This window comes from Peromyscus californicus, unplaced genomic scaffold, assembly GCF_007827085.1.
Source record: "Peromyscus californicus insignis strain IS unplaced genomic scaffold, ASM782708v3 Scaffold_4__1_contigs__length_199733344, whole genome shotgun sequence".
NCBI classification, from domain to species: Eukaryota; Metazoa; Chordata; class Mammalia; order Rodentia; family Cricetidae; genus Peromyscus; species Peromyscus californicus.
The window spans coordinates 40593991-40621782 of NW_026294562.1; the positions used below are offsets into that span (position 1 = coordinate 40593991).

The following is a 27792-nucleotide window of genomic DNA, read 5'->3' on the forward strand; positions in this document are numbered from 1 at the left end:
GATTCAGTCACTCATGTTCAATGCCACATAATCAACCTGTAATTGAAAGAAGGAAAGAAAAACAGGTCTCAAAACAAAAATGTCCCCTGAGTCCAGAGACCTTGCAGTCTATCTGAGCCCTTGCAGTGAGAAGGACCCTCCTGCGGCTGTGCACAGAAAACAGGACCCTGCCTTAGGCAGAGGCTAGCCGGTCAGCTTTGACTGACTTCTGTTTCCTTCTTCCTACCCTACAGAGCCTGCTGCTCTGCCTTCCTGCAGAGTGAGAGCTGCCCCCATTCACAAATCCCTAATAAAAGCCAAGCAGATCCATGACTGTATATTGTGTGGTTCCTACTTCTGACAGAGCTCAAAGGTTCCTCAATCTGAAGAATTAGACAAAGGGGAAGAGTCACTTGCATCTCGGCCCCTCGGCTGTTTCTTTTTATCCCCTTACTCTTCTTCAGAGTCCTTCCCTCCCCCGCACCCCCTCACTGTTCATTCTCTTAAAAAGCTCCCCCCGGCCGGGCGGTGGTGGCGCACGCCTTTAATCCCAGCACTCGGGAGGCAGAGCCAGGCGGATCTCTGTGAGTTCGAGGCCAGCCTGGGCTACCAAGTGAGTCCCAGGAAAGGCGCAAAGCTGCACAGAGAAACCCTGTCTCGAAAAACCAAAAAAAAAAAAAAAAAAAAAAAAAAGCTCCCCCCCCCTCCAAGGCTCCTTAGGCCAGTTCCCACCCTCCCCTCACCCTTGTTCCCCATTGGCTAGAAAGGCACAGAGAGGCTTCCAACCTGCTGACAGTGACAGATGGCTGTGCAGAGGGCCCACAATGGAGGCTCCCATACGTCATCCCCTTGCAGCTGACCTTCCAAAGAAAAACCCAAAGCTGGGGTCTGACCTGGAGGAGGCTAATTCAATTAATACAGCAAAGGGCAGGGCTGCCAGCGGCCTGCCTTGGCTGGCTGCCTTCTCTGCAGACCGTGAGGGACAACCCTTTAAAAGGTTGCCTAAGAAGACAGCGCGGGGTGGGAAGTTATGTCAGTAGAGCTGAAAGGTAGGAAAAGGGCTAAAAGAAGAGGTGTGCTACACTAAGAACAGATGCACCAAAAGGTCATGATCCAGTGACACACTAACACCGAAATGCTATGACTCACAGAATAAAGACTATGCTCTGGCCTGGTTTTCAAACCAAGGACGATTATCAAAGATGCCTGAAATGATCCAGGCTACTCAATCATGGGACCGGGACCCATGTATACTACTGCCCTTCGCCCCCAAAAGAAGCTTTCTAATCAGAGAACACAAGAACAAATTGCTTTGTTTGTGTTTGTTTTTTGAGACATGGTTTCTCTATGTAGCTTGGCTGTCCTGGAATTCATTATGTAAACAAGGTGGCCTCAAACTCAGATCCATCTGCCTGGGATTAAAGGTGTGCACCACCATCTCTTGACACAAGGGTGCTGCCTCACAATAGAGATGTGGTGGTTACAACATACATATTTTTACACACATGCGCGCGCGCGCGCGCACGCGCGCGCGCACACACACACACACACACACACACACACACTCATGCGCAAAGCATGCAGACATGCCTGCACTTGCATAGATGGCCCTCCAATCAAGAAGCTCCAAGTCTAGCGCTAAGCTAAGGGTAGTGGGGAGATAATGCGAGTCAACATGTAACAACAGTTCGTGGTGGGACAAAGAAACTAATTTGGTAGATCTGAATTTATACACTCTCATTCAGTTTCCATGAATACAACACATTTTGTGTTTCCTAAAAGCCCCATCAAACTGGCTCACCCAAATGTAGACCACTCCTGCCAACTCCCTTACCTTGTGAGTGTGCACTAACAGCCACCACTCCTGCCAACTCCCTTACCTTGTGAGTGTGCACTAACAGCCACCTCTGAGCTCTGACACTGACAACAGCGTACCACTCAACAGCGACCAAGGTGGTTGGGGACACGGCAGACCCAAGAAGTCTCTCGTAGTCTTTGGATCTTGAAAGCATGATGTCACCTGTAGGTGAGTTCTAAGTCAAACTACAAGGCATACTCCATCTTCTCCCAGACCATGTGAAACCTCAGCCAAGCAAAGCAGCCATGTTACATCTTGTCAGCAATTGCCCTGATGGTCACCAAGACTGCAGGCCTGGTACCCTGGAGTTGCTCCTCTCATGAACAAGATGGTGGCTGAACTTCCAACAGCTAAACAAGGGAGGGCTGAAAACCTGAGAAGCATGACCAGCCCAGGTGTCCCAGACTCAGTAACAACAGCAACAAAAACAAAAACGACTAGAAGGTTCCAGGTCAAGGTAAGACAGTGTGGTAACTGGGCAGCTAGGAAAAGTTAGCTACTGACTGACCCTGGTGAAATGGCTGTAGGTCAGGCCATGCCTACATTTGGCCTTGTGAGCTAGACCTTCAAATACATCCCATTTCCTTTCACGGTTCACAGTGCTAGCTCCTCACCATGAACAGCCTTTATTTAGATTTGATTATGCCATACGGTGGCTGGGGAGTGGTTATCAAATGTATTCCCATTCAGCAATTAAAGTCACATCTTTAACTTCTTGAGAACAATCTTTTAAGCTTCATATAGGACTTCACAGTCTAGTCAACAAAGTTGGCTTTACAGTAGTGGCATTTCCAAAGAAAAGATACCCACAATGAATTTTTCTCATTTCTTCTGAAATGGGATGGAGGCCTTTTTTTTCTGCTACTAATTCAAACTTGCCAAATATTCATTCTTTGGCAAAGAGTATTGGAACAAATAGCCAAATAGCCAAAACCAATATAAATGAAAATGAAAGCCAATAACTAAGAACTAAGTAAAAGCTTCCAGATCAATAACTGGTTCACTCAAGAGACTCAGTATCCAGATCTGACCAAGAAGACACCTAGTTTGTGGTGCAGTACGTTGTGTGTTTTAAGATATTTCATCAAGGGGCTGCAGAGATGGCTCAGTGGTTAAGAGCACTGTCTGCTCTTCCAGAGGACCAGGGTTCAATTCCCAGCAAATACACAGCAGCTCACACCTTTCTGTAACTCCAGTTTCAGGGGACTCAACACCCATGGCAAAATACCAATCACATTTTAAAAACAGATATTTCATCAAACTCAGAGTTGATAAGGACAATTCCTTTCTCAGTGGCTCAGTATGAATTGTCTTAAATTTCAATTCTTTCCAGCAACCATACCCCAACAGTATTTCTACCTAGTGCTAAAACTATTTTGGTACACTAAAGCTAAGACCACAATCACTCCTCAGCAACCTGTGTAGCATAAAATTCTCATCCACGTGACAGGAAGGAGGCAGACATGGAGTTCAAGATCATCCTTTGCTGTATACAAGTTCAAGGCTAGCCTGAGCTACTTGAGACACTACCTCAAACAAGCAAACAACAAAAGTTCTTGTTAAATACAACTTTACTTTTGCCTGCTGTCCAAACTAAGAAGCAGTCTTGGCATGTAAAAAGGTCACCAATTTCCACCTTGTAAAGACAATGTCTTGTTACAAATCTGTCTACAGAGGGAATTTCAAAACAGATTTGTCTCAGAGATCAAAGGACTAATTTGTAAGGAGACAGTAATTACAGTTTCCGGGTCTGTTTCACTTTTTAAAGAGACATTTTACTTGAGAGCCTATGCCTCCCTTATCTATATGATGCCGTGTTCCTTGCCTAGTCTAAAACTGCAATAAAATATTTGCTGAACATAGCTCTTGACAACCAGCATTAAAAGTTTCTCAAAATGAGCAAAGAGGAAAAAAAAAAAAGAACACCCATACTATCCCTAGCATGCTTTTATTCTGTGATTCACAAAAATGTGTTTCCAGGAACTTGCTTCTTACAAAAAAGCGTACTTCTACAATATTGCAAATTTGCATCCTGTTTAGAGAAAATGCAAGTAAAGCTAACATTGTTACATGAAGTTCCTTATTTGACAGGAATGTATCACAAATATCACCTACATGCACCATATCACGGATAAATAAACATGGGAGATGAAAAGACATGGGTCTACCTTTTAAACTTAGGTACAATGAGTTTCTAAGCCCAAGTGAAACTATTTAAACACTTAAATAACTAACTGCCAACAAAAGCAAAGTGGAATAGAAGAATAAATAGGGAAGGTGGGGAAATTACCGTCTGGAGAGAAGAACAAAGGGGTTCCTGTCCCTGCTCAGCCATCGCTTTAAAACATGACCTTACCTAATTAGTGAGCCTCTCGGGTCCCCACTTCCTAGCTTTATCATTATTTTTAGGCTCCCCTGGAACCACAGGCCGGGATTCGGCATGGACAGCAGTATCCAACACCCTGAATCACATTCACGTCACCCAAAAAAAAGCCACATTTAACTTTATAGCTTTAAGTATCTGAGTATGGATTTCCATCAAAAGCAATTTACAAAACGTCAGCTGGCCTCGTGTCCATTTCCAGTGGAGAACGTAAGCAAGCACTGCTTACAGTTTCACGTTTCCCCCGACAACAGCTGCTGTTAGGAGAGCATTTAACAGTCTCGATGAAAAGTATACCTCTTTACAAATGGAGAAAATAAAAGTGATGTTCACAGTCTCCGAGAGGCAGCTGCCCCTCCCCCACTCGATTCCTATGTTGACCTTGTTGGGACAGTGAAGTAGAAGGGAGCTAGCTTGGGATACAAACTCAGACAAGGCCCTCTTGAGTGATGCCCCAACCAGACAGCCCATCCCTCTAATCCATGCTCACAAAAGCCAGCAAAAAGATTTCCTGTGAGTGGGAAGGGCAGATACTTTGACAAGGGAGGTACCTCACAGAATAGCAGCCAGGCGGCAGTCCCAGACACCTGCTTCCATTCTGAAAAGAGCCAATAAATAGAAACCTATGGCTAAGGCCAGTTTGATTAAGCTATAATTTATATTTATGCATAGCTTGTTTAAAACTACAGTATAAAGTACCTTTGGATTGATCGTGTTGACTCAGTAATTTTCATATCAATTGCAAATTTAATTTTTGCCAGTATATTGAATAAGCATTATAAAACTTATCTCATAGATGAAGGAATTTAGGGATTTGCCCAGTCGTAAACTGTTATCAACTGCCAAAGCCTTCTTTCAAACCCAAGCCTGACTTCTCACCTTCAATTTTTCTGGGTGTATCGGCAGGCCAGTAACCCAGACAGTCATGGTGGCTGTGGAAATGAGAGGCCAGCCTAGGCTATACAGTGAGACCCTGTCTCAAAAAATTAAAGAAGAAAAACAAGTGGCCCTTCTTACGCCGATTTTCAGTCTCTACTATTTTATCTGATTTGACAAATAGTTTCAGAAACTGTTCTACTGCCCAACCTCCAGTAAGCACTTCCTCCTAAAGCACAGGCACAGTGAGTCTCCCTCCATTCACACGCTGATAAGATCTTAGGGTTTTGCTTGGGTCCCCAGCTGCGGTCTTACTCATCTCTGCCCATGGAAAACACACAGGGATCTCCTGCCCTCTGGCTTCCCCCTCTGCAGCCACTCCTTCACTTCCCTCTCCCACTAACAGAAAGTGCCACAGAGTGTGCTGAGAGTCCTCCAGAACGTCTGGCACATGGTGAGTGATTTATAAGTATTCAGTTAATGGATCCCGTGGCAGATGGACAGATGGGGGCATTACTAATAAGTATTTCAGTGCACTTTATAATGTATAGACATTTATAAATGTGGGTCTCAAACTATAAATCCAATAGTGATTTTGGTTTTCTCTTTCTGAAATGTGGCTCATCTCTCTGTTTCAGAAGCTTGCTCAGAGGCACACAACTAGTAAGTGGTATCCTTTCCATGTCATAATGGCCCAGAAGCCCACTTCACTTTGCCCATTTTCTTGGTAGCTGTGAGGGCAGGCTTGGGGTGTTAGAGCATAACTGGGGTGTTGCCACATTCAGCTTTCATGTGATTCTAACGCTTCAGGAAATCCACTAGTTGTAGGCTAGATGGAGAAAGCAGACCTTCCTCAGACAATTAGCCATGGAATAGCTATTGCACAGAACTTCACAGGAGCCCAAGGAAGAATGTATCTCCTAATGTCTTGTACACACACACACACACACACACACACACACACACACACACACACACAGAGATACACTCACCACACTTCTCAGCTTACTCTCATCCACAGGCAGAGAGAGACAGGTGATGGATCAGAATTCACTTCTAACCTTAATTTTCTGTCCTGTAAGGACAAAAATCAGTTAAGTCAGAAGACAAATTTCCAGCTCCAACGCACAACCTCCTTTGATTCTAGAGCACATACACATAACTAAGGCGAGTCATTTCAAAGACAGGAGAAACCACCATTGCAAGCGGTCCTCTATTTACTAAATGAACAGCATGCTGGGTGCACATTCTGCTTCCCCCAGAAATGCAAACTCAAAAGAACTCTTCGATAGATAATGAGCAACACACCAGAGTAGGCCACCTAGACCAGTGCTGAAGGTTCAAGCTTCCTTAATCTCTAGGGATATATATAATTTGTATGTATTTGGGTTTAGCAGCCATTTCCAACAGATATGCCTGGTTGCCATGGGAATTCAGGCCTCCCTCAGCTCGGATGGAACTTTTTTTCCAGCCTTGTCTCCTTTTAAATTCTCTTTTCACTGGCAAGAGCTCTCAAGACATACACACACCTTCAACATGTGCGACTGTGCAGCATCACACTACATCATTGGCACAAGGGTGTCCAAGACCGTGATTGGGAGCGGAATAGTTCCTAAAATACTAGGCACTCTATCTTTAACCCCAACTGCTGATGAAAGGAGACATATATCAAAGCCTGTTTTCCTAACTTTAAGTGGAGGATTTAAGGGAGATGTTTCCGCTCCAGAGAGAGATCTGGTGACAAGCATCAACCCCCAGCAGAGGGTATGCAGGCAAGGCAGGACATTGGTTTTATTGCTGGAGAGTAGTAAGTAGTATTAAGTGCAGCACCTCAGGGCACTCACAGCGAGAACCCTATTCTTTGCCATGACCTGCGGGGAAATGTTGGGAGTGGAGTCCTGTGCTAAAACTGGTCCCCAATTTTAACGATGCCCAGATCCTGAAGCCTCGCCTTACTACAAGGAGCAGGGTCACACTAACTCAGGGGAATAGGAGACAAAGATTCCCCCCACAAACTTTACACAAGCGCGCGCTTGCGGACGCCAAGGCTCCACAATGCACATTCCACCAATCTTTCACTGCAGTCCTCATCCTCCACGCAGCCTTTCCAGAAAGTTTAGGGCTGTTCACACCGACTTTAAAAGGTCCATTGTTACCCTCTCCAGGAACACAAAGTGGTCGAAAAAGGGATCAAGCCCCGATTCCCAAGGAGCCCCTTTTCCTGGAAGAACATTGAGTCTGGGGGCGCGTATGGAGAGCCCCGGCGGGGAGGCGCAGACGAAGGCGAACGCTGGGACCCACGAGACGGGGGGCTTCTCCGCAAAAAACGCCAGCACGGGGACAGCCAGGCCTCCGGGACGCCAAGGTGCGCGAGCCGGGTCCGCGCCCTCCGGGCCCCGGGGACCGCCAAGGAGGCGGGGCTGGGGACCCGCGACCAGCGGAGCCTTACCTTCCCCTCCCCCTCCTGGCGTCGGTCTACTCAGGTGTCTACGCGGTGGCCCGAGGAGCGGGAGAGGAGCTCCTGGAGTCCCCGCGTGCGGATCTCCTCTCCATGGCCAGGAACCCGGGACCCGCCGCCTCTTTGAAGGCAGCGGCAGCGGCAGCCGCAGCCTCCGCCGGAGGAGAAGTAGTCGCGACCGGGGAGTAACGCTCCTCCCTCCGCCTCCGCGGCCACCTCCTCCAGCCAGCCCGGCTTGGCGCTCTTGGATCCTTCCCTCCCGGAGGAAGAGGAGGGGAATCGCCGTCCAGGCGGCGCGAGCCCGTGCGGCCCGGAGACAATAGCGACAGGGCGCGTTCCCGAGCCGCGCAGGTCCCCGGTCGGCGGGCGCCGCGGCTCGCTAGGGTCCGCCTCGGCCGCCACCGGTCACACACAAGCGCCGGCTCCGCTGGGCCGAGAGTGCTGCGGATTGGGCAGAGGGCGGGGAGCTCGGGAGGCGGGCGCAGAGGCGGGGCCTACGGCTGGTGGGCGGGGCTTGTTGTCGGAGGGACGAGGCCTGCGGAGGCCCCTCCCACCTCCAGCAGCAGACGAAGGCTCAGCGCCTCCCGTTGCCTCTAGCTGGGAAGAGCTCACGGTGGCACTGCCGGCGGCCAGGGCTCCAAGGCGGCGCCCTGGGCTCGGCTGCAGATGACTACCTGGGCGTTCGCGGGAACCGGCTGAGCTGAAACTGAGTCTGCGCTCCTCAGTAACCTTAGCTGAGCCTGAATCGGTTTCCCGTCGTCTCCTACTGACCTGAGCCTGCAGCCCCATCACCTGCAGAAATCTGACCACGTTACTGGGTATCCATCACCTCCAGGATTATGCCGGATCCTCTGCCCTCATCACCCCTAGCTGAGTCTAATACTGCTTCCCGGTCACCTCTTGACAAGGCCGATGTGAGCCTGCAGTCCCCATCACTCGAAACTGAGCCTGCATTTTCTCCGGTCTGGCCACGCTGCGGAACCCACATTATCACCAACCCCTATCTCCCAGGGTTGATCTCTATTCTCTTCCCTCAGTTAACCAATAACTAAGTTAGACATGATCTTTGATCGCTCCCGAATGAAGCTGACACCGCATTATCCCCCAATAATATCTCACAAGCCCTCCCACACCCCAAACTTTCTGTGCCTCAGGTCACGGCGCCTCAATTGCCCCCACCTGGCCAGCAAGAGATCTGGGTTCGTAACCCTCTCCGCTGAGGCAGCGTGCTCTTGACTTCAAATTGTTCCGTTGGGAGATTGGAGCAGCCCCAGCATCTCACTCAGGGGCCAGAATAAATACACCTAGGTCCGGGCCACGCCTTCTACCCACGCTATTCTATAGTGGCTGAAGCTTGCAGGGGGCGGGGTTGAAACACTGAAAGCCACTCCTCAGCCCACACTACACCAAAATACACTGGCGGGGTGGCTTAAGTAGCCCTGCCACCAACTGGTCCCCTCGCGGAAGTTGCTCTTGCAGCGGAAAAGCCTTGCCTGCAGCAAAGGGCGCGACCTGACTTGATCCGTTAGACCCACGAGGTCCGGAGCTAATGACAGCTGCAAGATTGCTAAATCCAGACAGTCATCATCCTCTATTTAACTCAGAGTTGGACGTGTCCCCCTGGGGAACTGTTTCAGTGAATACTGTACAGACAGGATTGTTCATTTTTCAGGCTTGCTTTTCTGTTTGCTTGCTTGCTTTCTCCATCCTTCCAGTAAAAATTCCCTCATGTAACCATGACACACCAGCAGGCTGGAAGGGGAAAACCCGATTTCCAAGGTTTGGTTCAGGACTTTGTAGAACTGAATCAGTGTTTCCAGCCTGGGGCGGATAAGAATCTCCTGAGATCCTGAAAAACTTGGATTCCGCCAACAAAGCACTATGGATTGAGTCAGAGGAGCCTGCAAAATGCAAATTTTGGAACCGCTTCTAGAATATATCCACAATTAACATAAAACCTTGGAAAGATGCGCCGGAGGAGCAGCTCCACCTACTTCTGAGATGCCACAGACTCCTTAACCATCTGCCAGTTCCAGCTCCAGTCCCTTTGGGGAGAGAAAAAGGACGACTTAAAAATAATAGCACAGATGGTTTTCTACGACAAACTGTAAAGGAAGAAGGATACTTCAGTGGCCTCAAAGTGAGATGTTTAGAACTTGAGAGCCCCCTGTGGGGGGAGGGGGCTGAGATATGACTCGGTGGTTAAGAGCACTTGCTTCTCTTCCAGAGGACCCGGGTTCTATTCTCAGCGACTACATGCCAGTTCACAACTTTCTCTAACTCCAGGGAATCCAATGCCCTCTTCTGACCTCAATGGTAGGTACACAGACATACATGACACACATACAAGCAAAATACACATAAAATAAAAATTATTCTTAAAAAAGAGGAGAGGCAAGCCACACACACACACACACACACACACACACACACACGCACACACGCACGCACACGCACATACCGCAAGCGCTCAAATGCACATTCTCTCTCTCTCTCTCTCTCTCTCTCTCTCTCTCTCTCTCTCTCTCTCTCTCTCACACACACACACACACACACACACACACACACACACACACACATCCTTATATATCAAGATTCTATTCCTGTTACCTGCTGGATGTGGAAATGGCATCTTTGCAGATGTGATTAAGTTAAGAGTCTTGATTGAGAGGTTTTCTGAGTTACCAAGTGAGCCCTAACTGCAACCACACTTACGAGAGGAAGGCAGAGAGAAATTTAAACCACAATGGTGTGGAAGGTGTGTAACCAGGGGGGCAATGATGGGGTGACACAGCCCAGGAGTCAGGAAGAGAAGCAGCCACCAGAAGCTGGAAGGGTCCACGAAGAATTCTCCCTAGAAGCTGACTGTACTAGTGAAGCCAAGTTCAAATGCCAGACCTCTAGAAATGCAGGAATCAATTTATTGTTTTGATCTATTGATTTGTTGTCATGTGGTCCTGACTTGTGCCAAATTTGTTCAAAATGCCTTTCTTCTGAATCTTTATTAAGCATCAGGCACTTTTCTCGGAGTTCAAATATGTTATATAAATCCTCCCAAAAGTTATGAAGCCAGTTTTGGAGATGTAACACCAAACCTGGAATTTTTAAATAGCTTGTGCAAGAGTATATTAGAATTAAGTTGGTCAATTACTCCGTAGCTAAAAATAGTCATCACAAATTCATATAAACCATTTTACTAGAGGTTTTGATTGTAAAGAGCTCTTCCATTACCTGTATTCATTGCCAAACCAAGGAACATGAGAGTCAGGGAGACTAAGGAGGCAGGGGAATCCTGTGTCTTCTGCTCAGTTTTCTTGTGAAACTGAAGTCTGTTAAGGGAGTGGTTGGATATTTTTTTCCATAGACTACTTTTGAGAATTTTATAAACTTTGTTTTAGATGTTCATCTGGAACATGAAAAATCAAAATCTGCTAAGAAAGAAGAAGGAACAAAGGGACAGACTGAGAGCACATAGACTCCACATCAGGAGTACCAGGGAACCAGGTTCTGAGGCAGAGTGTCAGGATGTTCTTTAGGCCTGTCCACCAGGTGGCACCTGGAAGTGGAAGGACCCAGAAGCAGGCTAGAGAGGAGAAGCTATGTGGCAGTGTGTTCTCAATGCCCACCACCAACCCCACTGGAGGCTTTGGGCTAGCATGGTTCAGCAGAATGACTGGGTCTAGATGGTGAGGTGTTTGGATACTCTTCTGGAGCAGCCATTGGACATGGTCCACCCTGGGAATATCACCCACTTACATGGTATTTGTTGTCCTCACCACTATGTTCAAAAGCATCAAGGGGCAAGGGGTGCTCAGAGCATGTCCCCCACCCCCACTCTGGTCATGCCTATTTCTTCCCATTTTCAAGCAGGATAACTCATTGTTTGAGAGTTAAGATCTGCTGTGGGATGGTCTGTATGTCAAATGTGTTGCTGATTGGTCAATAAATAAATCACTGATTGGTCAGTGGCCAAGCAGGAAGTATAGGCGGGACAAGGAGGAGAAAAAACTGGGAAGTGGAAGGCTGAGTGAGGGAGACACTGCCAGCCGCCATGATGACAAACAGCATGTGAAGATGCCGGTAAGCCACGAGCCATGTGGCAAGGTATAGATTTATAGAAATGGATTAATTTAAGCTGTAAGAACAGTTAGCAAGAAGCCTGCCACGGCCATACAGTTTGTAAGCAATATAAGTCTCTGTGTTTACTTGGTCGGGTCTGAGAGGCTGTGGGACTGGCGGGTGAGAGAGATTTGTCCTGACTGTGGGCCAGGCAGGAAAACTCAAGCAACAAAGATCCTTTAGTCAGATTGCCTGGGTTAGAACCCAGGTCCACAGCTCACTACTATAACTCTGGACAAGATGCCCAACCTCTCTGGGTTGCATATTTGCATTTTAAAAGAGAAATAGTAATGGTAACTAGCTGACAGAGCCATTGTGAGAATTAAATACAGAAATGCTATAAGCGGCTTAGCTGGGCAGCTCATAAGTTCCCATCCATTTGTGCTACACAGTGATTTTTTTTTTTTTTTTTTAGGGAGGCACAGGAAACCGGTCGCCGTTGGAACCCAGGCCATACCTGAAGGTCACAGATAAATCCACTACCCACTGCTGCCAACCAGGCGGATGAAAATGAAAGTGCTTTGGGAGAGAAAGGGGAGGCCCCTCATGCTGAGACAGGGAGCAAACTAGGGCCTCTGTGTTCAGCAGTCCGTCGCCATCTCCTGCTTTGCAGTTTCCAGCTCTAACCCTTTTCATGACAGATCATCCCTCGACTTTCATCCCCTCCTCCTTCGGCAGCTCTCCTCCCGTCTGTTAGAACTCAGTTCCTTCCGTCTTTCACCCTGTGAAGGTCAGAGCGATCGTTTTAGAGTTGTGTAGACCCGGTCATACTTGTTCCTGTTAGCCCCGGTGAGTGCATGGGTGTGGAAATGATTCATGAGAAAGGTGTTGATAGGCCATTTCCCATCCACACCTTAATTACGGTTTTTTTTAGAAGCAGCCCCGCCCCCATCCACTGGGTGCAATCACATTACAGAATGTTAGTGTGACCTTTCTCCACCATGGCACAACTGTGTGTCTACAGACCTTCTTTTCTTTATTTATTTCCCTGTGTCCAGCCAACCACATTCTCACACTTCATTGATCCTAATGAAGGCTGTGTGTGTGCTTCCTGTTGAGCTTGCTGGCCATTTGCCTTAACTTATGATGTAAGCAATCCTGGTGTAATTAAAACTCTGACACGGTCTTTTCACAAAAAGGAAAAACATGTATGCACTCTATTTCAAACCTCTAAATTCTATTTGATTGATAAGAATTAAATCTCTCTCTTTTTTATATAGAACAATAAACACCTTTATTACATGAGCTATGAATGATGTTTTATTTGCCTTTCCGGGCTTTGATCTTCCTCAGATAGAACTCCAGCTCCTTGCCTTCTAGCACGTAGCCATCTGCTCTGCCACACTGGCCTGGTCTTGAGGCAATACAGGCAAGAAGCTTGCCCTGCTGGAACTGCTCCTCCAGAAGACTGCTGATTTTGGCGTTCTTTTTCCTTTCATCATATTTCTTTTGGATTTTCTTTGATCGCTTTTTGTTTAATATTTCTTCCTCTTCAGGAGTCAGCTTGACCCCCTTCTTGTGGCCCAGGGGCAGCGCCTAGTGAAATTCATACCACTGTCGATAAGCACAGTGCAGTTCTTCACCAGGGCCTTGGTGCAGACCAGCTCGTTATTGGATGCGTTGTAGACAACATCAATGATCCTTGTTTTCCGAGTACAACACTCAGAGCCCCAGGAAAAGTTCCCCACATCCAGTCTTAGGGCACGGAACTTCTTATTGCCTCCTCAGACTCGGACTGTGTGTATACGAAGAGGGCCAATCTTCATGTTGGCAGCAGGCCAACCCAGCTCATACTTCCACTTCTTGTGGTTGGGCTTTCTCTTATCCCCGGTCTTGTGGTGCTTGTGCCAGTTGTCTCGAGAGATGCCCATCGCTGGGCGCTGGCTGCAAGAATTAAATCTCTTATCATTAAAAAAAAAAAACCCAAGATTTTCTACTCTGAGGAAAAGGTAGCCTCATATAACATCTTAAAAAAAAAAACACACAAACTATTTTGTCGTGGTGATGGTAGTGTGTGTATGTGAATGCTATATCAAAGGTATCTGGGTGTGTGCACACATGCACGTGTGGAGTCCAGAAGTGGATACTGAGTGCCTTCCTCTATCCCTCTTCACTTTCTTTTTTCTTTTTTTTACACCCGATCTTTTACTGAACTTAGAGCTCACTGATTGGCTAGACTAGCTGCCTAGCAACTCCCCCCCCCCATCCTCATGTCTCTGCCTCCTAGCACCGCTGTTCCAGCCACACAACTACACCTGGCCACTTACATGAGTGCTTGGGCTCTGAAGTCAGGTCCCTATGCCGGGCAGCAAGCACTTTATCATACAATGAACCGTCTCCCCAACCCCTTTTCAGTGATGTTTCCCTAATTTTCTTTTCCTTTTTCTAGCATTTCTCTTTCACAACTTACACAGCCACTTTTACATATGTGGTATTCTTTGCCGCCGACACCCGGACCAAAGAATTTGAGAAGGGCATCTCTTGCTGACTCCCATTTCACGGTTGAGGACTGCCCTTGAAAGTGGCTATGAGTTGTTTCAGGTCTCTGAACCTGAATGAAGTTGCTTCTGTAGCTTAATTTGGATTAAGGTTTTCTAGCATACATGCCTAAGATACATGCAGCCTCACTATTCCTGCATTGTATCCCGTGACATCCGTAAAGAGAACAAAGACTTAAGAGCCATGGCATCTCTTCAGTACGCTCATATATGCAGCGTACCGAGAGATTTCTAATAACGAATTTGCGTAAGAAAAGAGAGAACTTGTTTTATGCGCACACACACATACAAATATGTGGTACAAGTGTGGCCCTCAAAGGCTCATGTTCTAGGTGCTCAAGGTGGTGACTGGAAAAGTGATGGGCCTTCTAAGAGCAGAAGCCGAGTAGAGGATCTAGAATAGGTTGGGGAATTTATGTAGTTCTCTCCTATCCAGACTCTGAAGTTAGCTCCTCAAGGGAGTGGGCGATTATAAATTTTAGAAAGTGAGACTAGGGCCTCTGAGTCTGGAGCCTCCTGATTGCCATGTGCTCTCCAGCAAGAGCTCCTGCCTCTGGGATGCCTCCTCCCCCCAAGCCCTTCATCAGCTTCCAGAACTGTGACCTCCCTTCTTTACCAGCTGCCCAGCTGTTTTGTCATAGCAACCACAAATGGAGTAACCCAGCACACAAACTTCACCTTGGAATAATACCAATATCCTGAATCATGTGTTATCGCGGGACCTCTATTCCTTCCTTCCAGGCACCCAGAGAGGTATAGATACACTCTTCCTCGAAAGGTTAGGAAGCCTGTGTTCTCTTCAAACAGGAGAACTAGAAGGGAAACGTGTAATTTCCAGTAACGTGTCACTATTAAAATTCCCCCAAAGTGTGTTATACAAAAGCTCTCCATGTTCCCCAAAGTTATTACTAAAAACCAATTTAAATGCAAAAGTCACAATAGGTTCTCTCAGCATTCCCAGACCCTTTGGGTGGGAAGAGTGTTCTCCAGGAATTGTAAGCTGACCTTGACTTGGGCAATTCTAGTTAACAAATTTTTAGTTACCATTTCAGTTAAATTTCACAAGTTTTAAATTACTTTTCTACATTTCACTCTGAAAAAAAAAATGAGCATGAAACTACTTTGAAAGACAGTCAAGATCACTGGCCTACCATGTGTGGTGAGCCCTCACCCAAGGTCTGTGGTGGTATTTTACTTGTACTGAAATGTGATTTTAATTGTATGTTAATAAATAAAGTTGTCTGGGGGTCAGAGCTATTGGAGCCATAGCAAGTGTGTGGCGGCGGTGGCGCACGCCTTTAAGGACCTGGAGGGCGGTACATACAGGCAGTGACGAGGCAGTCACATGTTTACAACCAATGAGAAGGCAGAACAGAAAGACTATAAAGACATACACACACAGGAAGTAGGGCCCTTTTCGGAGAGCTCTCTTGGCTGGAGAGGATCCCTGAATCAGGAAGGGTGAGGCTCTTAGCTCTGACCTCTTGGCTTTCTTCTCTGAATTGGCTCTGTGTTTCTTATTTTATAAGACCGTTGGTTACATCTACAAAGGTCCACGTGTCTCAAACTATCACATGTATGCTTTCAAAATACACTTTTTTTCTTTTCTTTTTTCTTTTTTTTTTGTTGTTTTTTGTTTGTTTGTCTGTTTGTTTTTGTTTTTCGAGACAGGGTTTCTCTGTGTAGTTTTGGTGCCTGTTCTGGATCTCATTCTGTAGACCAGGCTGGCCTCGAACTCACAGAGATCTGCCTAGCTCTGCTTGCTGAGTGCTGGGATTAAAGGCGTGCGCCACCACCGCCCAGCCAATACACACTATTATGCCTCAATAAATCTAGATACAAATTACTTAATATTAATGAACTAACAAAGTGTCAAATGTTCCCTATTTCTAAAAAAAAGGAAGGAAGGAGAAAGAAAGGAGGAGAAAAGGAAAGAAAGAAAGAAAGAAATAGAAAAATGCCATTCGTAATAAAAGTGGAAAACCTGATTTTATGTTCCATTTGGATATAAAAATTTGCTACATGCAGCCAGGTGTGGTGGCACATGCCTTTAATCCCAGCACTCAGGGGACAGAGAAAGGAAGACCTCTGAGTTCAAAGCCAGCTGAGTCTACAGAGTGAGTTCCAGGACAACCAGGGTTAGAGAGAGACCCTGTCTTGAAAAAAAAAAAGCTGTATACTCAATCTAAGGCACTGTCAGAAAGCCACTGTTAAGATGTTTAAGTGTTTAAACAGTGTTTAAAAAAGTAAGCTTTAAAAGTGAGGAAAATCTTCTAAACCTTGTAGTGTTGCATTGCTACCACATCTTGGCCAGGTGCTCATGAGGTACACAGGAGATCAAGCTGAGCAAACCATAGAGAACAAGCCAGTAAGCAGAACTCCTCCATGGTCTCTGCTTCAGTTCCTGCTTCCAGATTCCTGCCTTGAGCTCCTGCCCTGACTTCCCTATAACCTCTAAGACATAATAAAACCTTTCTCCCCGCAACTTGCTTCTGGTCAGTGTTTCATCACAGCACCAGAGAAGCAAAGTATGGCAGGGTCCCACCTCCTGATGAACAAACTGGACTGAGTTCACAGCTCATTGGGAGAGCTCTTGTTGAGTATGCGCAAGGCCCTGGATTCAATCCCTAGCACCTGGGGGGAGGGGCTGTTATTAGTTATGTTTCTGTTGCTGTGATAAAACTCCATAACCAAGGAAATATCTAGAAAGGAGAGTTTGTTTTGGCTTACTCTTCCAGAGGGTTAGCGTCCATAATGGCCTTGGAAATGCCAGCAGGCAGGCAGTGTGTCCACCAGAGCAGGAAGTTGAAGGCCTACATCCTTTCCCACAATCATGAATCAGAGAGCAAACTGTTAGTGCCACAAGGTGTTTCATCTCAAAGCCCATCCCCAGTGTCACACTTTTTCCAGCAAGCCTGGGCCACCTAAACATCCACAAAGAGTGCCACCAACTTGGGACCAAGTGTTCAAATATCTGAGACTAGGGTTGATAACCATAATGGCACAGACTGTGATAAACTCTCCAAAGTAAACACAAGTTGTGAGTATTGAGTGACATGGAAGTTATGTTTGTAAAAAATGATCCAGGGTCTCAAGAAAATGACCAGGCAAACCCTAGTTTTCCAGCAAGGCAAAAAGTTATGCTTCTGCAGAAGGGTGTATAGCTGTGCTAAGTCTAAGAAGCAATCCGACCATCTGGGGGTCCCACTAGGTTTTTATTCCTAAACCATGGGGTGCTGTGCCTCACCCTGAGTGGTCAGAGCTTAGCCTCACATTCTCTCACTATTGGCTAATACAGAGCAGCACAGTTTCTAGTGAGAAATGAAACTCGAGCATATATTTTGATTTCAAGAAATGCAGACCTTGGAAGAATTTGAATTTCTGCCAAGTAACTTCTTCACAGTTTTTTTTTTTCCTTTTTTTGGAGTTTTGTCTTCTTTAACCCTTATGTAAGAAAGGCAATGCATTTTATTTACATTTTCCAAATATTGGCTTCTGACATTTAAATTTTTGTGAGTTCTCTTTCCCATGGACTCTAGACTGGACATGTATCTTTCTCTGTCACACACACATTCTATAAGGAGAGCATTTGCACAGAGAGATGGGGCTTGGTGAGGGAAGGAGAAGGTGTGATAACACGGACAAGGAATGCTTCTCCCAACATGTCATAGTTAAGCTGAGATCTAAAGGAAGTTAACTACCCTGCAGAAGAGAATTTTGACAAGTAAGATAAGCTATGTTGGTGAAAAACGATCGACTGAGGTCTGAGAGTCTGGGAAGGCAAGCTTGAAACACTGTGCACCTGGGAAAGACCAGCTACAAACTCTTCTGCCTAACTTCTGCTTGAGCCGCTTTCTACCCAGATACCACAATATATCAAAGGAAGTCATAAATGTACAGTTATTTTCATGGACAGTGTTTCACTCTGAGTAAATATGTGGAAATATTGCTTCGTTGAAAATTAGCAATAGCTGCATACATGCCAGGCAGGATTCTGTGTTACTGGCAGCACGTAGCTACTATGTGAACACATTCTGCTAGAGAGAGTAGGGGATAGACCACAGCATCCTCACTCAGCCACGAGACTGAGAGGCCACATGTGGGGAAAGAGGACCACAGATATCAGAGAGAGAAGATCCGGCCATCTCAATATACCAGCTGAGCCTAGTCCCGCCTGCCCTATTGAATAAATTCAGCTGTTAAAGTAACCACACAGGAACACTGCAGCTGAATCCAAGAAAACAAACGACAAACGGAACCATAGTTTTCCTTTCCTCTCTCTTTAGAATCGGTCTTACTCTGTAGCCTAGGCTGATCTCAAACTCTCCATCATCCCACCTCAGCCTCCCACATGTTGAGATTACATTTATGAAGCTCCATTCCCAAATCAATCAGTACATCTTAAATAGAGGTGATCTTGTCTCCCGGAAGGTATCTGGCAACATCTGGAAGCAGTTTTGATTTTTGCACTCAAAGGTTTTGGGGTAAAGTGCTACTGGCATTTAGTGGGTATAGGCCAGGCAAGATCCTAAATATCCCTCAATCTACAGAATGAGGCAAAGACTCACCCAAGCTCTCAGTAATACCTATTATGTAAAGAAACTCTGACCTAAACAAAGCAGTTTCCTATAATTTTTGAAAAGGCCATTGTCACACAGTCCCTCACAGAGGTCATGCCAATGTATTTTACCAAGGACATTAAATGAAAATCCTAGGTTCCTGTCCCTTCACCAGACACACAGAAATGTGTTAGTAAGTATACAGCATATTCCTATATTTCAATAGGAATAACTGATACCATGATCTTGAGATATAGCTCTTGAGTAATGAGGCTGTATGTATTTCCCACGTGGAAGTCAGTTATAGCCTCATGCTGTCTGTCCATATCTTAGCTCTCTTTCTCTGTGATTATTCTTTTTTTATGCAGTGCTGAGGATTAAACCCAGGCAAGCACTGTCACCTGAAGCTGCCAACCCTTCGTGTCGATTTGCTAAAGCTTTAGATGTGTCCCTTTGTTTATTGTCTTCGTTGAAACTATGCTCTGTTTAGCAAACTGACTTAAAGTGGTAAATAGCTAGAAACCAAACTATACCAAAAAAAAGTCGACATAAGTGAAAAAATATGTTTGTATACTGTAACTTGCACCAGTGAAAGAAACCAACAAATGATGGATGTGTTGGAGAAAAGAAATACTAATATTTGCTGCCAGAAACCATACCGTGAGGTACAAAGAGTCAGCATGTATGAGCAGGGGCAGATGGACTGTGTACCTCAAAGAGGACACAAGAACGTACCCTATGAGGCCAGGCAGCTGAGGATCTGAAAAACTGGATTTCAAAATGCACAAAACTGCTTCAAAGAATAGTGAAACTTGATAAAAGTCATACTCAAGTTTAGTCTCTTGGCTACCCTCTAATTTTTGACCCCTGTGACCTCTCTTTCTTTCAGCCCCACTTAATATAAAAATAGTCACCATCCATGGCTCAGATTCAGTCTTGGCTCTACTGAGGACTAACTATGTGACTCTGAAAGAGCTACTTAACCTCCCAACGTCTCCACTTAATCATCTGGAAAATGAGAATAATGATTCTCAGCCCACAGAGCAGTGAATTGGTAATCAACATGACAAAGAGGAGTGAACAGCTAAAGTTAGCTATTATACTTGTGCACACTAATACATGTACATGATTACTCTATCTCTAACAAATAGCATAATATTTGAATTTTTAATCTCCTGTTACAGGTACCTCTCCTCATTTCACAGATAGACCAAAACTCAGAGAAAGTGAGTAAAACTTTTCTCCTCATCAACTTTAGGTTGTCTGCAATATTAAAGAAAAAGCTATCTTTACAAGGTGTGGTGGTTTGAATGAAAATGCCCCCCAGAGGCCCATAGGGAGTGGCATTATTAAGAGATATGGCCTTGTTGGAGGAAGTATGTCACAGGGGTTGGACTTTGAGGTTTCAGATGCTCAAGCCAGGCCCAATGTCACTCTTCTTCCTGCTTCCTGGTGATCCAGATGTAGAACTCTCAGCTACCTCTCTAGCACCATATGTGTTTGCACGCCGCCATGCTTCCCATCATGATGATAACGGACTAAACCTCTGAACTGTAAGCCAGCCCCAATTAAATGTTCCTTTGTAAGAGTTGCTGTGGTCATGGTGTCTCTTTTAAAGTTAGAAACCCTAACTAAGACACCAGGAAACCCATGAGAACAAGAAGTCTTCATCACACAGGCAGTTGGAAAAGGATCTTCAAGTATATGAAGAGTCATTGTGAGGACCAGAAATTAACTTTGATCTCTGCAGCTGATCGGAGAAGTGATGCCAATAAGATCAAGGAATGCAGAACTTGGTTCTGTATCATTTCACTTGCTATGTTTTCTACAAACCTCCTTCAGGTTTCATCTCTGATTGAGTGTCTGTTGAACAAATGAATGAAGCCTAAGAAGTCCTGACTCATCCATTAACTCATTCTTTCACTTCAGACAGATTTATCAATTCCTTCATGTTTCAGTTTTATTACCTATAAATCAATAAAATTAAAGCAAATAATTTCCCAAGAGGACAACACATTACTTACAAAATAACAAAATACCTGCCAAGGTACCCAGCATAGTCCTGTACAACACTCTGTTCCCTCCCCTAGCCCACACAATACCAAAAGCCATGTGTGACAGCTGGAATTGAACAAAGATAAATATCTCACTTTAGGAGCTAGAGAATCTATCTTCAACTCAGCTGGTGATTTTTGCTTGCTTTTGTTGCGTTGGGGCCTCACATTCCCACTGAGTGCATAGAACAAAACCTGCAAATCAATAGTGGCACATATACTGCTGCTATGAGCCAGGCACTGTGTGTGTGTGTGTGTGTGTGTGTGTGTGTGTGTGTGTGTGTGTGTGTGTCACAGAAGTGGATTCTGTTGGTCCATACCCCATCCTCAGGAAGTAGGTATCAGTCAAAGAACTAAGACAGAACAGCTAGTTTGTCTCTAGAAGAGTGTGCAGTTAGTAAGCACCAGCGATATGAACCCAGGGAGTCTTGCCTGTTAACCACTTCCTGCACCACAAGAGAAAAAACAAAACAAAACAACTGCACAGGATCTGCAGTGTGAAGGATGATTAACTGTCATGAGGCAGATGTTGGCATCTTTGACTTTGATTTCCCATCCAGGAAGCACGGGGATCCTAGTCAGGGGTGGACAGATGAAGTGATTCAACCTCAACAGAGTACAAAATAGTAAACTGGACATGGTCTTATGCCAAGGAGAGGAATCCTGCTATGTGGAGTGGGACATTTCTCCTAGACCATGCTGCTCAGACAGAGTCATGAATTGGGGACCCTTGGGATCACCGTGTGACATGGGGCTCTGACGTACTTTCATTTACACAGGAAATAACACAGTCATTGACACAGTTGCCCACCGTGTGCATTGCAGGGATGCTGACGCACTGAGCTGGGGGTTGGGGTGGAAGCAGAGGTGGGAGAGCTGCTTCCTTGTGCCAATAGGTTGCCTGCTTAGGGCCTGTTCTGTGCCCCGAGTCATGTGGGGCAGCTGCATACACAGCTCAGACTTTGTGCAGCAGAGGAGGATGGACTCCCATTGCATAGCTTGGCATTTTGGTTTTGAGTCTAGTTTTTAGCAGCTGAACCATCTCTCCAATCCCCCATTGCAATAGCTATAAATCAGGTTTTTAAAGTTTTAGTGCCAGGTTCAATTTGGGGTTGAATTTTAAGGGGAAAATGGGAAGAAAGGGGTAAAGTGGTCTCAATAGAACTCTTGCTCTCTACTTTTAGAATTATTTAGATGTAGTATTATACCAGGCTTTTTCTTTGGAGCCACTAACGAGCCCCAAATCATGACACAGGGACTTATTAGTTATGAATGTGGGCCTAGCTCAGGCTTTTTCTGGCTAGCTCTTTTAACTTAAATTAACCTGTTGCTCTTCATCTACCTTTTGCCTCGGGGTTTATTACCTTTCTTCCTTCTGCATATCTTGCTTTCACTGCTTCTCTATGTCTGGCTGGCTGACAGCTTCCTGGTTCCTGGCCCCAGGCATCATTATCTCCTCTCTTCTTCTCTCATTCTTCTAGATTCTTCCTCCTATTTATTCTCTCTGCCTTCTAGCCCAACCTATCCTTTCTCCTGCCTAGCTATTGGCCATTCAACTTTTTATTAGACCAATCAGGTCCTTAGGCAGGCAAGATGAAACAGATGCAAAACATATTTACATAATTAAACACACATCCTTACATCGTTAAACAAATGCAGGATAAACAAATGCAACACACCTTCACATCGTTAAGTAATATTTCACAGCCCAAACAAATGTAACACATCTTTACATAGTTAAAATAATATTCCACAATATAGTATCTTGTGCTAACTCTCAAGTTCAGTGGTTAAGTCTTTCTGCTGAAGAAAAACCAATTTGCTGTGTGTGTATCAGTGAAAAGAATGTCCATACATGCCGTACACTTTCTGGAATGCATGAGTGGACTGTCACTATCATTCCACAATGACAGCAGTGAGGACCCTAAGGATAGCTAACACTATTCAGAACTCCATTCAACTTGTTCCTAAGGAGAAAAACATCCTTCATTTTTAAATTACATGTATTTTGGTATAATTAGCCTTTGTGGTAAAGACTTATTCCTTGTTAACTGCCTCAACCCACTCCAGACTATTATCCTCTATTAAGGGCAGGAAGAAGGGAAGAGAGTGGGAGAGAGCAGCAGGAATTTTGGGGAGAGCCAAGTTAGTATGTGCTTTGCATCCAGATCCCAACCAGTCAAAGAATGACACGTTTGTGATCAAGTGAGAATACTTGGACATGGACCAAGAATTAGGTGTCATTAAGGGATCACTGTTAATCCAGTCAGACTTGACCATGGTAACACAGTTACAAATGTCCTGATGGCCTTATTTTAAAGACATTAGCACAAACAGTAAATGAAACATCTGTAGCAATTTGGTGATAATTGCTAACTCCAGGTTGTGAATATGAGTGTTGATTTTGCTATTCTCTATATGCATTTTTCTGTATGTTAAATTTTCTCATTAAAACTGTTACAAATTACTTCTTTTTCTCTTGAATGCCCTTGTCTGTTTTATTTTAAATTTTCATCTTTTGCTTCACTTTCTTTTACAGAAAATTTGGTGTATATGAGACATAATTTGAAGACTAAGCCTGATCTCATTTTTGATTGACATTTTAGAATTGTATCTTTTATACAATTCCAACATGTAACACATGGAAAAAATATTAAGGCCTTTTTCCTTCTCATTTCTTTCTTTGTTCTCTCTCTCTCCTTTTTGCATTATTGAGTACATACAAGACAAGTACTCTATGACTTAGATCACTGAGCTACATCTGAGCTATGCCTCCAGGCCTCTTTATTTAGTCATAGTCACTTTAATTGTGAGACAGTCCCACTAAGTTGCCCAGATTGGCCTTGAGCTTGGGACTTGTGCCTCAGTTTCCTGAGAGAAGCAGACATTACAGGCCTGTGCCATAAGGCACAAATTTTCTTTTTCATTTTGGCATCATTTCAAGCTTACAGGAATTCTAAGGATAATGCGAAAAATCCTTCACCCATCCATATGCATCAATTGTTGACTCTTGGCCACGTTTTCATCCTTCACTCTTCCCTTTTTCTTCACATTTAGATATGTTGTGTCTGAATCACTGGAAAAGAAATGACAGATGTCATTCCCTTTAATACCTAAACAGTACATCTCCTGAGAACAGGGACCTGAGGACACAGCATAACACATTATCAAATTCAGCACACAGTACACATTCAGGCTTCATCAATGGGCTCAACGATGTCCCCAGTCCAGAACTCAGGATCCAACCAAGGGTTGTATGTCACACTTGTCATGTCCCTTCAGACCCTTTAGTCTAAACTAGCTTGTCAGGACTTCTCTGTCTTCTATGACATAAGTGTTAAAGAGCACAGGCATTGTTTTGAATAATGTCCCTTAGTGTAGGCAGAAAAGCTAGTGACTGTTTATTATCAAGGCTTCTGTCAATTCAACCTTTCTCTTTTGTAAGAACAGCTCTAATTGTTTTATAAGAAAAGATAAAATGAACTGTTAAACCTACGAAGTATCCATGAAGAGCATTATCCTCAAGCGGGTTAGGATAGACTTTACTAATGAAAAAAATTAATTGAATAAATTTCCCTGACAGAATCAGCTTTAAGCTAAATTAAAACAGCTAAAATAACTTAGTATTAAAACATGCTATCAAAGAACTCTTCAGGGATTTCTAGAAATTCGAGTCTCATTTCTGTTAATTTCACTTATTTTGAACCTTGTAAGATATGAGTATTTTATCTGATCTGTGCAAGATATATTTATGCAAAAGCAAGAAAACCATGTTGTAACTTAGGGATATCTGCCATAATTAGATTCTTAGACAGAGGGGAACTTAGAGATTATCCCATTCAACTCTCATGGTTTTTTTGTTGGTTGGTTGGTTGGTTGGCTTGTTTCAGAAAACAAGACCCATATCTAGACAATATCAGACAAGTCCTTGTGGACATTTGTACAAGGCAGCTCACTCAGTACTGTTTGTAAGAGTTTAGAAGAGCTCCCAACCTCCATACAGATTCTCTGTCATCATTTACTCATAATGTAAAAGCACTTTTAGTGAGACACCCAAGAGATGTGAAGCGGAAAGTGAGATTCTAAAATAGTATGCACAGTAGAATCTCATTTTTATAAAAGCAAGTGCAGGTGGTTATGTGTGGGTGTAGAGTAGAGTTGAGACATAAATACATCAAAGTGGCAGTAGTGATTGCCTCTAGGTAAGATTAGAAATGATCTGACCTGATTTGTGTGTGTGTATGTGGTACTGGGTTGAAACTAGGGCCTCTGAAATGCCAAACAAGTTAAGTACTTCACACTGAGCTACACATGCAACCAGTAACTGTATTTTTAATCTTAGTGCAATGAGAATGAGAAATTTGGAGTAATTGAGATTTGCTTGTTTGGGTTTTTTTTTGTTGGTTTAGAGTTATTGCTTTCTTTCTTTTGGGAGGGTGTTTCGAACAGGGTTTCTCTCTTTTTTTTTCCTCTCTTCTTCTTTTCCATTTTTTTTGTTGTTGTTTTGTTTTTCCTGTTTTACAGTTTTGTTTTGTTCTGTTTTGTTTTGAGACAATATGTAGCTTGCTCTGGCATGAAACTTCCTATGTAGCCCAGGCTGGTCTCTTGACCCTGCTGCATCTATCTTTTAAATGCCTGAATAACAGGTGTGTGCCACCATGTGCAGCCTGGGATGTCTATATCAATATTATTTCACTAAACAAGATTTCAAGAAGAGGAAGTTGTTTCCTTTTCACTTTTTCAAGTGAATATTAATCACCATCAAAAGTATGCTTGGCAAAGTTTGAAATCTTTGCTGGAAGCACTATTCCTAACACCCAGGGCCATATGTAACTGCATATGTAACAGTGAAGAGAAAGTGAGCTCAACAGAGAATTTACGGTGATTCAGCCATCATTAGAGAAGCTTTCTCCTACAGCATATGGGGACAAATATAAAGACCCACAGCCAGACATTACTCAGAGAGTGAAAGAACTTAGAACACTCAGCCCTAAGTGGGATGTCTCTACCAAATCCCTTCACTCAGAGCTCTGGGAACCCTGCGTAAGAGGAGGCAGAAAGTGCATAAGAGCCAGGGGGAGGAAACCAAGAAAACAAGGCCCTCTAAATCAACATAAACAAAGCCCATATGAACTCATACAGACTGAAGCAGCATGTACAGGGCCTGCATGGGTTTGCACCAGGTCCTCTGTGTATATATTATGGCTTCCAGGTTAGTGTTTTTATGAGATTCCTGAATGAGTGGGTCTCTGACTCTTGTGACTTCTCTTTTCCTTCTGTTGGTTTGTCTTGTCCAACTTTGATGTGATAGTTTTTATTGTAACCTATTAGATTCTATTTTGTTATATTTTTTAAAATGAATGAATGCATTAAAACCTAGCCACTAGTGTAAATGTTAACTGAACTGTCATATATACCTACTTGGCGATGTGCACTAAAACCTAGTCACTAGTGTAAATGTTAACTGAACTGTCATATATACTTACTTGGCGATGGAAAACCAGCTTTTTTCTAATAAAGTGACACTAGATATGTCAACCATTCCAGGGCAGTCCTCATGTTCAGGAGTAGTTGACCAATATATAATGGACTCAAGAGTTTTTTTGTTTGTTTGGTTTTTGTTTTGGTTTTCGTTTTGTGTGTGTGTGTGTTGTTACAGTTTTGGGTTTCTTTTTCTTTTTAGATGATGTTTTATTTTGTTTTCTTGGTTTTGAGAGGTTTGTTGTCACATTGGGTTTTTGTTTGTTTTTTGACAAAGAATTTAAAGTTGGGTGAGTAGGAAGGGGAAAAGATCTGGAGGGCCTTGGGGGAGGGGAAGAATACTATCAAAGTACATTTAAAGCTAAAAATTATTTTAAATAATAAAAACATAACAAAACAAACAAAAAAAGTGGTGTTATACAGAGGGGTTGGACTCTGAAGAGAAACGGAATGAACCTTCATCATTTGAGAAAGGTTTTCTTTGTATGCATTGTGGTTTGTGAGGAGGGGAGTTGGGGAACAGATGAACAGAAAAATGGATGTAGATGGATTAATGGTTGTACAAATGTGCTTCAATATATATGAACAGGTATGGTGGATTACAGTCCAAAGGACTGGAAATGCATGTGGGGTACTGCAATAGATGGCTAGAAAACCTGGGTTTTTATGTTTTAATATACAAGACAACATTCATAGTAACAACATTTCTTCATGCTGTTGACACCCTCGTGGGGAAATCCAGGAAACCTCAGGGCTCTACCCGTCCTGAATCTTCGTCCAATCACTTGTCCTGTGTCTTGAAAAGCATCCAATCACCTTTGGTGCCTGAAAGAGTAGATGGAAAGCTGAAAACTGGTTGCAATCAACCATTAAGGAATTAATTTTTTTTTTTTTTTTTTTTAAGAAAGAGTTTCTCTGTGTAGCCCTGGCTGTCCTGGAACTCACTCTGTAGACCAAACTGGCCTTGAACTCAGAGACCTGCCTCCTCCTCCTAAGATCTGGGATTAAAGGTGTATGCTATACTGCCTGGCTAAGGAATTAAATTTTTTTTGAGACAGTGTCTCATTACTTAGCTCTCGCTGGTTTAGAACTTTATATTAGACCAGGTTTGTCTCAAACTCACAGTCCTGTGTGCTGGGATTAGAGACATGTGCCTCCATGCTTGGCCATTTAAAGAATTTATGATCTCTGTAGAAGGTGGTGGGTCTCCTTTAAAAATCTACAGAAATCTGCAATCTATCCCTTCAAAACAAAGGGAATAAAAAGCACATTATTCTGGCATAATTCCAAAATGAATTTCCAGACCTATTCATTGACAGCTCTGAGGTTCACCAGCTCCAGATTAAGAAATTCTGAATTACAAAGAATCAACTAAGCAGGGCTCATAAAGAACTCATGGAGACTAAATCGACAATCATGGAGCCTGTATGAGTCTGAGCTAGGTCCTCTGCATATATGTCATGACTATGTAGCTTGGTGTTCTTGGGGAATTGTTAATAGTGGGAATGGGGGTGTCTTTGACTCTTT

The 27792-nt window shown here is 44.1% G+C and overlaps 1 protein-coding gene and 1 pseudogene across 5 annotated transcripts in view; both read right to left on the bottom strand.

Moving 5' to 3' along the window:
* Cemip2 (cell migration inducing hyaluronidase 2) overlaps positions 1 to 8829 on the bottom strand; it is an 83244-nt gene extending 74415 nt beyond the window's left edge. For 2 of the 5 annotated variants that reach the window (XR_008223174.1, XM_052762974.1), the window contains exon 1: positions 7546 to 8016. The gene's annotated coding sequence lies outside the window, so the exon portion shown is untranslated. Of the gene's footprint in view, positions 1 to 6088; positions 6172 to 7545; positions 8017 to 8733 lie in introns of those variants that run through there. The other 3 variants (XM_052762972.1, XM_052762973.1, XM_052762971.1) reach the window with 3 other exon arrangements.
* Positions 8830 to 12915: 4086 nt separating this feature from the next.
* On the bottom strand, positions 12916 to 13544 carry LOC128094378 (40S ribosomal protein S8-like; annotated as a pseudogene).
* Between the last annotated feature and the right edge of the window lie 14248 nt (positions 13545 to 27792).